The sequence below is a fragment of the Ipomoea triloba genome, chromosome 9 (genome assembly GCF_003576645.1).
Source record: "Ipomoea triloba cultivar NCNSP0323 chromosome 9, ASM357664v1".
Lineage (NCBI taxonomy): Eukaryota > Viridiplantae > Streptophyta > Magnoliopsida > Solanales > Convolvulaceae > Ipomoea > Ipomoea triloba.
In genome coordinates, this window is record NC_044924.1 from 26,753,285 (window position 1) to 26,768,131 (window position 14,847).

The 14,847-nt window shown below is 31.2% G+C and overlaps 1 long non-coding RNA gene across 1 annotated transcript; it reads right to left on the reverse strand.

Moving 5' to 3' along the window:
• Nucleotides 1–11,000: 11,000 nt before the first annotated feature.
• Nucleotides 11,001–13,837, reverse strand: LOC116031030. Its single transcript, XR_004100477.1, has 3 exons — nt 13,482–13,837; nt 12,175–12,315; nt 11,001–11,169 (listed from the first exon to the last, which is right to left on the reverse strand). It is a non-coding gene; the product is annotated as an uncharacterized LOC116031030 (long non-coding RNA).
• Between the last annotated feature and the right edge of the window lie 1,010 nt (nt 13,838–14,847).

Genomic DNA, 14,847 nt, shown 5'->3' on the forward strand with positions numbered 1-14,847 from the left:
TAAAAGATTTAAAAAATTATAAAATAAACAAACAAATTAAAGTTTAGGGTGCTTGATAAAAATTAAAATAATATAAATATTATAACATAATAACTTAACTGATCATTTTGAAAGGTAAATAAATATTTATCCAAATTTTAAATAAATTTCGTTCCTCCAAAATTAAAGTTAATAGTTAATATGTTGGGTTAGAATATATTTTATAGGAGTGGTACATAAATATATATAACATGCACTCATTTCGAATTTGAGAATGTATAAATTTTACAACTTTCCTCCAACCCCTCATGGACTATTACCCATAAAATTGTCCGTAAGGACAGCCCAAGTGGTAAGAGTGCTCTACCTACAGCCGAGAGGTTGGAGGTTCGATCCTCAAACCCGTGGATTTTAGCCAGTCAGCTATGGATAACCTATGTTGGTTTACCACCTTGTGATCCTTTGCCGGCTAGGATCACAGGGCGAGAAGAAAACCTCGTTAAAAGAACTATTACCCATAAATAAAATTCATAAATCTCATAAATCTAATTCCTAATGTAATTCTATTTTCTTTTATACGCTTTAGCTTCATAACAGATTATTGGTGACATTGAACGACTTTTATTCTTTCTTTTCTTAACATTTAATCCAATCGCTAAGAAACATGTAACAACCCTATAAAGGTGAAGACTAATTTCAGCCGTCCATCAAGATTTATTAACAGTTGAGGATTTTAGTAAAAAAATAAAATGCAAGTGAATTTTATAATTATTGTAAACTTTTAAGTATAAAATATTCATAAAATTTTCCCAATCCCTTTTCCCTTTTTTATTATTATTATTATTATTATTATTTTTTTTTTTTTTTTTTACAAAACTTAACCGTTGATCTACTTAAATAGCCGGATTAGACTAGTCCTCTATTTTTTCATGGAAGCATGTTCTCAATTGAACAATCCCCATATATATACCAAATGTGGTCATTCTTTTATAATTGTTTTATATTTTCTTTGGTATGCCTTAATTAAATTCATTTGAATATATTAATTCTTAAAATTATATATAGTAAATTGATAATATTTATTCTTATTGAGACATAAATTTAATATAACATTGACTAATAGTAATAGCAGGCATATTTAATTAGTATTTCATGTTGTATCATATATTTTTCTTGTTTATCTTTTTTTTTTTCAAATGCTAAGTGTCATACAATTATGTCACTCTAATACGTTGCTTATTAATTTTTATGATATAAACTTTTGTTTTGTTTACTACTGAGTACTAATAAAATATTACAAAGTAGAAATAAAAAACACATACAAGTTATAATGTCAAAGATTACAAGCATATCTATGTTTAATTGATAGAATCTCTAGAAATGTTATTCAAAGGGTCTAAGCAATTAAGGAGCGTCAGTTCAGGTTTCATGGAAACTAGAAAGGAGGACAATAATCCTAGGATATATACGAAACACGTGAAAAAAGTACAAATATGAAAAATATAAGTATGTATTTACAAATATTTTTCTTCATTTATGCTTAAATAGTAATATTTTATCAAATTCTTATTTAAAAGGTATTTTAAAAATTTTCTAAAATTAGAGAATTCATTTTAAAGTAATTTTTAATGTTTTCATAAATTTATGGATGTAAATATTTCTCCAAAGGAAATAAAATCTAATTATTGAGAATTTCCATATAAGAAAATGCCACGCAAGAGCTGATGTCATTCAATAGCTATCTCTGTCCTATATAACATCCCCTAAAATTTAGTGTCTAACACATCGACGAGTACACAATAGAAAGGGAGACACCTCTGTTCCAATTCTTTTTGATGATTGGTGTCTTGTGAGTTCTAAGGTTAAACTTTTGCTTCTTTTTTTTTTTCATTTACCCATTCATATATATATATTTTTTTATCTTTGTTTCAATCTCTCGATGAGAAATATCAAGAATACCTTTTCCAGGATTTGATTTGTTCTCTAGTTGTTTCATTCTTTTAAAGCTCTGATTATATACAAGATTTTTCAGTAAGATTTTTTTTCCGTCTTACTTTTCGTTATACTCTATGTGTTGCATTGATATTTTTAGCCATACTAGTAATCATAAATTTGTTTGTTGATTCATTCTTGAAATTTTGTTGTAGAGAACTATTTCTTTTCAGTTCTACACTTAAACACATAGGCATGGTGGTTTTTTTTTTTTTCTCTCTCTCTCTCTTAAAATTATTTTGCTTGAGATATGTATAGAATCAGGTCTTATGCTTCACCTCATTATTGTCCACCATATAGTATATTGAGTATAAATATCCGAGATTTTTTTGAGAAATTATATTTTTGAGATTTCATTATTAACCGTCCAAATGTGAGTGTTTTTTTAAGATCGATATGATTTTGTTATAATATATTTGTTGATCTTTTACTTTATTTCTCTTGTGAGCCACTTTAGAATTACCTTTAAAAAAAAACTAGATTTTTCTATGGGATTGTAGAATCGTATCTTATATGTTTCGCATCTTTCATGTATAATGTATATGGAGTGTATATGCTTGAGATTTTTTTTTTAGTAAATATATAAGATTTTGTGTTCATCTGTCGAAATGAAATTGTTCTTTTTATAGATCGAGTTGATTTTGCTACAATCTTTCTGTTGATTGATTATTTTGTTTCTTTTGGTGAGCCACTTTGAAAATACATTTCCAAATGTTGATTCCTTTGGCATTCAATTTATTGGCTTTTATTTTTTTTTATTTGATTACATGTAAGATTTTTTTTAAATCTAGATTTTCTAGGGGACTGCAAATTCATCATTGTAGAATTAGATCCCTTTCATGTGTAATATATATTGAGTGTATATGCTTGAGATTTTTTTAAATTTTTTGATTAAGTATATGTCTAAAATTTCATTGTTCATTAGCTAAAAATAAGTTTTTATTTATTTATTTAAAGAGTGATTGCTTTTGCTACGCTATAATATTTCTGTTTATTTATTACTTTTTTTTTTTTGGTGAGCGGCTCTAGAAAAATGTTTCTAGACTTCGATTCCTTGTTTTGTTGTTACAAATATGTTTTATTTTATAGATTTGATTATATATAAGATTTTTCTATGAGAGTTTTTTTTTTCAACTTTTCATTGTGCTCTATTTGTTGCTTTGATATTTTTAGTTGGACTACTAATTTTAAATTTTCATGTTATTCCTGTTCAAGGGACTTTGTTGAAGATGTTTACTTCTTTTCTGTTCTGCACTGAGGAACAAGTATATATGAACATTACCTCTACAAGTCCATTGTTTGATGGTTTGGCTTAATGGTGCTTTGGCTTTGCTTGCTTACAACAAGGATTTTGACACCTCTACAAGTTCATTGTCTGATGATTTAGAAATCCTGATAGGTTATGTTTTGCTAGAGATGATGTCCATTCTAAAAGAAACAGAAAGAAGTACAAGGAATTGCAGGATGAAACACTTGGCAGCATTACCTATGGCTTGTAACTTGGTGAAGCTGGTATAAGTGTTTTTTTGAGTTAGAGTTCAGTTTAGAATGGATTCTAACTATACTGCTCACCATCTGATCTTCAAATGTTTCCGGGTTTTCCTTCCAAACACCAATAACAAATTTCATTGTCAATAATGTTCTGTACAGTAATTGCAGCAAATTAAAACAACTTTTTGGTGCATTCTGAACATTATTCTTTTTGGCATGATTTCTTGTTTTTCTTTTATAAGAATTAGACAACATGCAAAAGAATGATGTTTGTATTGCACCAAGAAGTTGTTTTGCTGCAATTACTGTACAGATCGAACATTATGCTTATATTCTTGAGAATGAAATTTTTTAAGGGTTTTCGGGACGATAACCCAGAAAGATTTGAAGATCGATCAAGTGGTGAGTAGCATAGTTAGACTCAATTTTAATTTCAAGAAACATTTATACCAGCTTCACCAAGTTACCGGCCATAGGTATTGTTGCCAAGTGTTTCATCCTGCAATTCCTTATACCTCTTTCTTTTAGAACAAACACCATCTCTAACAAAACATAACATGTCGGACAGTCTTTTTAAATCATCAAAAAATTGAAGCTTAGAGGTGTCAAAATCCTTGTTAGTTAACAAATAGACCACAAGAAAAACCAAGTTGAAAGTGGCATTTTTTTGTGCTTGTATTTTTGGAAATTAATATTTCCGTACAATATCCACATTACCATGTGATGCTTGATAGGTTAGTGAGTGGTACTTAATAATGTCAAGGTCAAAAAACTCTACTCGTGTGCAACTTTTATGCAAATTAATTTTGTTGGTATAAAATTTTTATTTGTTAACAACGAGATGCTAAATATCACAAAATAGATATAAACAACTCAAATGTGTGACGTGTATGTTGAAACACTATAATATTAGAAAAGTGATCAAAAGCCCCAGATGGCAAACAATACCTCAAGTCACGCAACAATCAATAATCTATATAGCCTTGTTTGTAAGAGAAATGTTACGTAGTATTAAACATGATGTAAATTTTTGCATATTAAGCATTATTTTTGTGAACATATGGAATGAATATTATGAACCTACTATAAAGTAATGGAAATACATATGATGCATATTTAGTTTAGTGTTTATATACATTGAGGTTTAGGTGTATACACGGTAAACATATAGGAAAAAATATAATGAATACAGTACAAGATAATGTTATAAATATAGTGTACTAAGCTAGTTGATACTTAATCTAAAATAACATAATCATTTTGAATTAGAACCTACCATTTAAGGTGAAGCTTGGTTCACAATATAATTTTTTGACATAATACCTAGATGGTTGCCTAAGACGAGTTTTGTAACACTGCTTATAGTTTGACCCCTAATAAGAAGTTTTTGAAGAGCACAGATTAGAGTAAATCTAGCATTATTCAAACAAAGACGTAAATAATATATGCACTCCGTCTGTCTTAAGAATGAGAGATAGACTAATAACTCGTATTATTTACTCTTTGAAAATATTTTGAATGCAAGGGTAATTATTTTCTTTCCATTTTCCTTCTTCTTCGAAGGAAGAAATTAAATACTAAAAAGCCATAATTATCAACTCATGTTTGTACGCAATGGCTACATTTTTTAATTAATAAAATAATTATCTTCTATTATTACATTAATGTATGAAAATTAAATCATTTCTCAGTTCCCTCATAGCTTCTAAATATGCACATACACCAGAATTAACATGGCGTTTGGTTGGAGGGAAGGAATCAGGTTGGAAAGGAATTGCAATCCCATGAGAAAAGAATAATGTAGGAATTATTATTATTATTATTATAATTATTATTATTATTATTAACAATGCAAATTTTCAATCATTACTGTATAGAAATAAAGAATTCATTTGTTATTATAAACAAAGTTAACAAACATACAACTCACATCGTTCACTGTTGCATAGATCGACACACAGAATGAACATTATACAACACACCCACCATCAACGCACATAATGAAAATTTTGTTGTTCAAAATTTAGGCAAATACGCTATATACAATGGTTATATACATACGAGAATTTTTAGAAAACATACTTGGTTAAGGTTGGCCTAAAATAATTATTGCTCAGGAACAGCATTTTCTGTTGGCAATAGTCAAAAAATAATACACGCTATAATCTAGAATGGAAGGCCAAGCATCAATTTTAGGTTAAAAAAAAAAAAAAGAAAGGATAATTTTGTCTCAGGATTCGCTTTTTTTCTTCCTAAAATCCACGGAATAAAAATTCATGGGATTCTAATTCCATGAAAATGAGGGAATTGCATTCTCTCCAACCAAACAAATGAACTTACCTTCGAAATTATGTAGGAATTTAGTGGGAATGAAATTGTAATTCCCTCCAACCAAATGTGGTATAACGGAATTTCTTCTCAATATAGTAAAATAATTATTTCAAATTGCATAATACCCGTTTAATATTTTTTGGAACAAAATATAGTTCATTTTAATTAATTATCTAATTGTATTTCCATTATGGTAGGGATTTTAATATGATTGAATTTCTATTTGAGAAGCTGTGATTACTTACTTGATAACGGTTTCCATGATATATTGTTGAATTATTATTGAGTTATTATTATTGAATTGCTAAACCAGGTAACGTTTATTTTTTAATAGGGTTTGAAATTTTAGGACTAAATGTGACAAAATTACTATAGGACCCCATGACATTAACTCAATATAATAATTAGCTTCCTATTAATTCTTAAAATTATAAATAGTGAATAGATTATATTTATTCGTATTGAGAATTAAATTTAATATAACAGTGACTAATAGTGATATGATGCATATTTAATTCGTATTTTGATGTTGTATCAAAATTTTTTTTTGTACATAGTAATATAGTGATGACGCATAGTAATATAGTTTTTTTTTTTTTTTTTTTGTAAAACTATTTAATACTTTAATCTTTAATACAAAATATTAAATATTAAAACAATGTAAATAACAAATACTAATAAAGTCAAAGCCTTCATCCAATTCAACTCTCTAGATTTTCTTCTCCACCTCCTTATCCATATTGAGCTATCACACAATTTTCATCATTTTCAAACCCGACATCCATCAATTTCTTTTTCACTTACGAATTCAAAGTCATCTTGTTCAAGCTCTCTTAGTCTAAAACTCTTCCGTGGTCTTAGTGCTAGCTTCTTCCAATAATTCTTCATCAAATTTCATTCCTTTATCAATCTCAACTTCCTCAGTATCAACAATCCATTATTTTACCAAACTTGCATCACTAGCAAGTAATAGCTTATTTTGATTTTTGTATTTTTACATTTTTTGAGTTTGCAATTGATTTGAACGATTTAGGGTTATTTTGTTCAAAACGGTGTCATTTTGAGCAAAGTAACATTTTAAAAATAGAACAACAGTGATAATCTAGGCGGTCGGCCGGCACCTAGCGCCTAAGCACAAATTTTCCAACATTGGCTATTTTTGATCTTAATAAACCACAATTATTAGCGGATATGCAATGTAGTCCCTAGTTTCCAATTTGAATAGATTCAACAACAAGGTTCTTCTCTAACTTCTTTTGGGGCTCCTCTGAAGGGAAAAAGAAGTACCATTGGAGCTCCTGGGAAACAATGGCTAAGCCAGTTGAGGAGGGAAGGGTTGGGTTTACAGGAATAAGGGAGATGATTGAGGCAGCAGGAGCTAAACTTTGGTGGAACTTTAGAAAGGGGGACACTTTGTGGAGTGAATTCGTGAGAGCAAAATATTGTCAGAGGGCAAATCCAGTTGTTAAAATATCGCAATACTCTGATTCCCACATTTGGAGGAGAATGGTGGGAGTTAGGGATTGGGTTGAGCCTGAAATTGAGTGGAAAGTAGGGAGGGGCAATGTAAATGTATGGTGGGGAAAGAGTGTCTGTGGCAAAGTGCATTATATTTTCAGAGTTTCAAGGGATGTAGCTGAGTGCATTCAGAGGAAGTGGCCTAGTTGGGATCCCTTTCCTCCTAACTGGTTGTTTATTATGAAAAGAGCTGAGGGGTTTGGATGTGAGAGACTTGTGTTAAGATCAGCTTGGTGTAGGCCTGACAAGGGTTGGGTGAAATTTAATTGGGCAATCAATGAGGAAGGGACCTGTTATGGGTTCTTTGCAAGGGATGGGAGAGGTTTGTTTTGTGTGGCAGGTGTTTATACACTGGAGGTGACTGACAGTAAAGAGAGAGCACTAGGCCAAATGTTGAAGGATTGTATCTCTTGGGCCAAAATGAACAGGGTGAACCAGATAATTCTTGAAACTAATGAAAGGATTAGAGTAAAGCTGTGGGGAAGCAGGTGTTAGAAAACTGAGAGAAAAAATCAGAGTGAGTGGGAGTGAATCTGAGTCATAAAATTAAAAAAAAAAAAAAAAAAACTAAGGATTTGAGTATGGTGAGGTGTGAGATCTTGGGCTGGAGTTGAAAAAATGAGTGATTACAGTAAGAATAATGAGAGATAAAAGAGTGAGCTGTTGAGAGGGTTGTGCAGCATTTGAAAAAATGAGAGTGTGAATGAGTGGTAACAGTTTTGCTAACAGGTTTTTTTTGTAGCTGCAGGAGCTTTTTGTGGAGATAAAAGTAGAAGAGGAAGGGAGAAGATAGATATGCTTGCAGTGTAGGCTCCAAGGAGGTCATTATGTGACTGAGGAGGGTGCACTGTGATAGCAGCAATGCATAGCAGGTGCAGCAGTGATACACAGGAGTGGGTTGAGCTGATTTTGAATCTGTGTTCCATTTGAGTTTTGATCCTTGATTCCTGAAATGATAGTAGTATAGGATGCTTGACTATGAATTGCTATCTGAATTGGTGTAGGGGGGCTATTGCATACAGGGGTACTAATTACATACATCATTAGTCTCCCATACACAGTGAGGTGGGAGTACTCTAGAGTAGATTTCAGAATTATAAAAGCTTTATTGAATGATTGAAAGTGGATTGAAAAGATTGAAATGAAGAGATAAGGAGGTTGGAATGATTGAAAATTGATGGGAATGAAAAATTGGGTGGTGTGTGGAGAAACCATTGCTTAGCAATTGAGTTGCAAAACCTACCCTGGTTAAAACGCAGAGATTTGTGTGGGGATGGCTGACTTGAATGCTTGGTCCCACTAGTCAAATGCCTTAGGTGGCAAAATACGGAGCTCCGTACACTGGGAGGTGATTGGTGGGGTCAAGGGTGGGGATGGTGAGATCTATTGCTTGGCATGAGTCTTGTTAAGGTCCGATCCCTGAGGGAAAACACAGAGCTCTGTACCTCGGGGATTGAGGCTTGTGTCAAGGGTAGAGGGTTGTTTGCTTATGACTTATCGGGTATCGGTCCCACCCTCTTGTGTGGGACTGAAAACATGATGAAGACAGTTTGGAGATTGATGGATGGATTGGGTCAGACTAGGATATATGCATTTAGAACTTCTTTGGTTGATAGTCTCGTCTAGGCTTATGATTGTACATAGCACTTGAGCACTGATTGTAAGGCTTTGGCCTCGTTTTTTTTAGCAGTGGTCACTTTTGGGCCTTGCGTAGTTGCGTGTATAGACTCTTTTATTGATTTTAATGAAGTTATATTTTCAAAAAGAAAATAAAAAAATAGTACTTAAAAAAAAGTAGATTCAACAACAGACGCCGTATGGTTTTAAATATTTTTTTAAATTTTTTCAACGAAAATGGCATCGTTTTGTTATTAAAAATAATAAAAATAAATATACGACGTCGGTTGCGAAAAATCGACGTCGTATATAATATAATTTTTTTTAATTTAACCAACTTCTTTATCAATGATCTTGAAATGAGCACAAGTAGCTATAGGATTAACCTTTCGTACAGCCGCCCCCACCGTTCATCAACCACATCATCAAGAAACACAAACAACAAGTCTTTTTGTCAAAAAGGCGTAAAATGATGCAAAACATTAGATTTCATAAAAACCACCAAACCTAACAGGCTAACATTATGGATATATAGGATGAATGAGAAATTGGCAAATAACTGCGTGTGCACTTAGGTCAAATTGCATGTGCCATTAAGTGTACTTAGCTGAAGTTTCCTTCTCGTAGAACTTTTAAAAATATTTTCAATCAACATATTTGAGAAATAAGGGGATTTTTTTTTCAATAAAAATACGTTTATACATTAAGAAACTTCATTAACGAGTGATCACTGATACAATTCATTTAATTTCAAGATTTTTCCATAAATAAAGAATCATTTTCTTAATGGAGTCGTTATCAATGGTTTATCATAGGTAGAGTAGGACTTATTCTATAATTAGCAACTCTTCATTATTATATTCTTGAAATAAGAAGTATTACGGATTGTGAGAACGATATTTATGATTTAAAGTGTGTATATATATATATATATATATATATATATATTTATATTTATATGAATGACTTTAATTTTGTTCATTGATTGGATTAATCTGAATTTGAAATAGGTTCATAATTATTAGCTAATTCTCTATTGCCAATATAAATTTTAAAAAAAATATTTGTTGAAAAAAACTTCATTCTTAAATTAAGTAAATAACAATGAAAAAGATAAAATAAATGTTTTGATAAAATTTCAATAGTACTCTCTAGTCTATAATCAATCACCATGGTACCTTATGTAGTTCTTCTGATTTTAAGATGAAGACTTTTATTTTGGACTACTGATATCCAAACAATACGAATATAGAAATGACAAAATTATATATATTTTTAGACAAGTTTTCTTTCTTATTAGCTGTAACACAAATCAAAGACTACCATTGTAGCAGTTTCTTAATTATATTGAAACCAAGAGATGTACTACTTGGACACTAAGATTCAGCATAAAATTTGCATAGTAACAGTAGTCTTCCACAACAACTACGAAATCTACTAAAATCCAAAATCAGCATCTTTATACACTTCAAATATTATTCGTGATATTCTAATACTTTTCCGTGCATGTTTTAACAATATAATGTGCATTTTTTAAAAATATTGAGAAGTGCAATGTATAATGTTAACAGTTGCATAGTAAAGTTGACGATAATTAACTACAAAAATGCTACCAACCGTTCATAGTTTTATGTGTTCTCATTTGATCAAAGACACACACACAGAGGCTTTCGTTCAAGTGAGAACCACACACTCATTAGATGAGAACTTGCGAACTACTACATAAAGGTAGATTTTGTGCATTCATGTTGGTTCTCACGTTCTCACATAAGGGTTGATTCTCATTTGATCATTAATCTCTCTCTCTCTCTCTCTCTCTCTCTCTATATATATATATATATATATATATATATATATATATTGTATACATATGTTGCACGTATGAACTTTGATGTTAAATGTTTAACAAAGATTGAAAAGAGAAGATGTGGGACTATGATGTTATTCAAAATAATTCTAATAAAGAAAGTGATCAATATATATAAAAGAACAAATAAAGTATATTGATCACTTTCTTCATTAGAATTATTTTGAATAACATCATAGTCCCACATCTTCTCTTTTCAATCTTTGTTAAACATTTAACATCAAAGTTCATACGTGCAACATATGTATACAATACAACTTGACCAATGTCAAGACTATTATGTTTATAAAATGTCTCTCAACCGTTACTAAAAAATGTGCATATGTGAACCCTCCATTGGGGGCCCGACGATCACCTCAAGGTTGCAATCTCACCTAAAACAATGAAAAAGTTAATTAATTAAACAAGTTTTTTTTTGAAAGGTTAATTAAACAAGTTTGTTGTTTGGATTTTTTTTTTCTATTTTTTTTTTTGTTAACATGATAAAATTTTATAATGAAATAAATTGAATACATACACATTAAAAATAAATATCAAACAAAAAATAACCAAACAGAAATGATGTAGCATGCAACCCAACAATAAAAATATCTCGTAGAATATATAACAACAATATAAATACGATGTAGAAAGAACAGACTCTAAACCACAACTCAAACTTTTCTACAACAAAAGTAGCCCAAAATGTTAGAAACCATTTTGAACAGCTTCAATATAGGTCACCCAATGCAATCCTCCCTTAAAAATAAAATTTTCATCACCCTAAGATGCTAATCTAGTCCCAAAATAACTACCCTTTATGATCCCTTAAATGGTTCAAGTAACCTTTGCAATCTCCCTGGATACTACTTAGATTTGTAACCAAAAACAAACATTGTTCGACAATACTTCCTTTGACTTCAACCCTAATCCCTATTATCCTAGATCAATGACTTCAACACCAAAACTAAGAGATCTATCTTTTGAACAACAATATTGAGTATAAATTCAACAATGTATCACTAATGCTCCATGACAACCAATAGATCGATCTAATCCAAAACCCACATCTTTCAACACAATATCCTAAAACTTTTACTCTATTCTCTAACATCCTAGATGTATTACACCACCAAAAAAAAAGAAACATTAGGAAAAATTCTACAATGCTTCTCTAGTCCTTCATGACCATCACTAAATCTTCAACTCAAAACCACAAAAACTAAGTGAAAACTTGACAAAGTTTATCTAGTCCCGGATAACCACCAAAATATCTACAAACAAAAATGCACTTATTCAAAATCAAATGAAAACTCGATAAAGATTCTTTATTACAATAGTTCTTTTTTATGAAAAAAGAAATTAAAGAAGAATGTTGTGAATGTTTCATATATAATTACCTTTTTCTCCTTGTCGTCATTCCCTATAGTTTGAGAGCTCATGAACTTCAAAAGTATAAGTGTGTTTGATCTTCTTGTCGCTTGAAGGTTGACCTTCCCCTTGATCCTTAGTTAGATTTTCCATTTCCCCCTCCTTACACTCTGTCATAGACCACAATAAAATAGAATAAAATAAACACTAAAGTGCTTGTAGGATTCTTACAAATACTCTAGTATAGAGCTATTCGGCCTATTCTAGCCAAAATAATTAAATAAGTAAACAAAATAAAACATAAAAGTTAGAACTTGCAATCATAGCAAATACAATTATACAAATTTACAACTTATAAAAGTTAGGATCTTTTCAAAGTAATCCTAGACTTTGGATCTAGACTCAATTTCCTTCCCCGTCTTAGCGACAAGAACATTAGGAGTAACCATAGGCTATTGAGTATCTGTCTCAATGCCTTGGATTTGTACTCCTTATTCATCTACTATTAAAGTTGGAAGAGGTCCAACCACACTATTGATACCTTGATTGCTCTTCATCTATAAGGAAAGGCAATTGTGTATTAGAGTTACAAAATAATAGATTAACAGATTAATAGTAAAAGGCTTCCACCACATACACATTACAAATTTACTTCCATAATCAGGATTCAAGAAGACAGAAATACATGTATTTTTAGAATTTATCATCTTATGGTAATGCCTAAAAATTAGGGCTCAACAGTCAACATATATTATATTACATACACATACACAAACACATTCACTCCCATAATAAGGAATTCATGTATTTCAGAATTCATCATTTTTTGGAAATGTCCACAAATTAGCTTAGGGCTCAACAGTCAACATATAACATATTACATACACATACACATTTACTTCCACAATTAGGAATTTATCATCTTTTGTAAATGTCCACAAATTAGGACTTCTACCACATAATATTCAACAGTTCAACAATAGAAATTGTCATTCATATGGAAATGCCCCAAAATTAAGGCTCAACAGTCAACAATCAACATAAATAAACTTACACACATATATTAGTACTCAATAGGCTTCCACCACCGCCACACATTTACAACTAATAATGATATACAAAATTTAAGGGTCCTCCCATCATAAACATACAAATGTATATCAAAATTTATATAAATTCATCACGCATATGAAAAGCCCAAAAATTAAGGCACACTCACAAATTAGGGTTCATGCAACAATGCAACATCATAGAATCAATACATCGGCAAGTAGGAACCCAATTATAACAGACTAACATGCAACAACATGAACATATAAAAAAATTGTAGATTTACTTGTTTTCTCAAATTTTCCCTCTTGAGAACTCGGGCTTCAAGCCTTCAAATATCAACGTCGGGCTATGGATTTCCACCCGCGATTGCGGCGAATAGTAGAAGTTCAGAACGACAATACCCAAGAACGACGTCTTTGTGAGGCTTCCACCAGAGTCCAAAACAAAGACCACAACGACATCGATTCCCATAGAAGACTCAAAGGGGAGTATGGGAGAGACGGGTTTTGCGTAGAGACAAAGAGAGAAATGGAAAACTCGGAAGAGGAATCAGGATTAGAGAATAGAGAATAGAGAGTAGAGACGAAGAGAGGAGATAAATGAGACTATGAGAGAACGAACTTAGAGAACTGGAAAAGACAGACACAAGGAGCGACTAAGCAAATGACTAAAATGAGAAACCCTTAGTCGATGGATTATTTAAATACAAATCCCAAATGAAGCCATTGTATATATATATAGACACACACATACATACATATAAAACTTTGAATTTCAGACGGGTTCGAATATGAAATATCCTAACCCTACCTGAATTAATTAAACACGTTATAAATGGCGGAGCGGTTTGAATTTTCGAGATCGGGTTCGGATATCCCTTTCATTTGGTGTGGTAAGTTCGGGTCAGCCGGGTAAATCGGGTGGGACCGGTTTTGCATAGGTCTAAAAGAGATATTTGATATTTACTAGTAGTTTAGGTCTAGCCCAAACTCATTCAAAATTATTAGTTTAAAAATAAATCTAGTGATAAGTCTAAAAGTGATATTTGATATTTACTACTAAAAGAGAAATGTTTTTAAAGTTCATAACCGAAAGAGAAACAAATAAAGTTAATGATTAAAAGCAAAATTGCTGTTTTCAAAAAAAAAAAAGGAGCAAAATTGCTACTATAATTGTGTGACTAAAAAGTAAAATAAACCCCCAATATTTATATGAGAAGGTTTTGTTCAGTGATTGGATTAACCATGAAAATGATAAAACTATTGTTTGATAAGTGATACAGTTGGCAATTTGGCATAGATAATGAATTAAGGGAAAATTACACTTTTAGTCATTTAGGCTTGAAGATTCACTTTTCCCTTGATGGTCAGTAAGGTTTTCTATTTTCTGCTTATTACACAGTAAGATAGACCACAAGAAAAAAGAACTATAGTGTTTGTACGACTCTTGATTTATGTGTGTAAATTATTTTTGAAAATTAGGGCAAAAAATAATTAGCCAATTAGAACTACGAACTACAAACTTGAGATTGTGAGTTTGACACATTGTGAGGCTGAGACTGTAAGAACGAGATTAGGATCCAACGAACTACGATCGCCGACCGGTGTGGCTAATACAAGGACTGGTGTTCCGTGTTTTGTGGCAAGGTA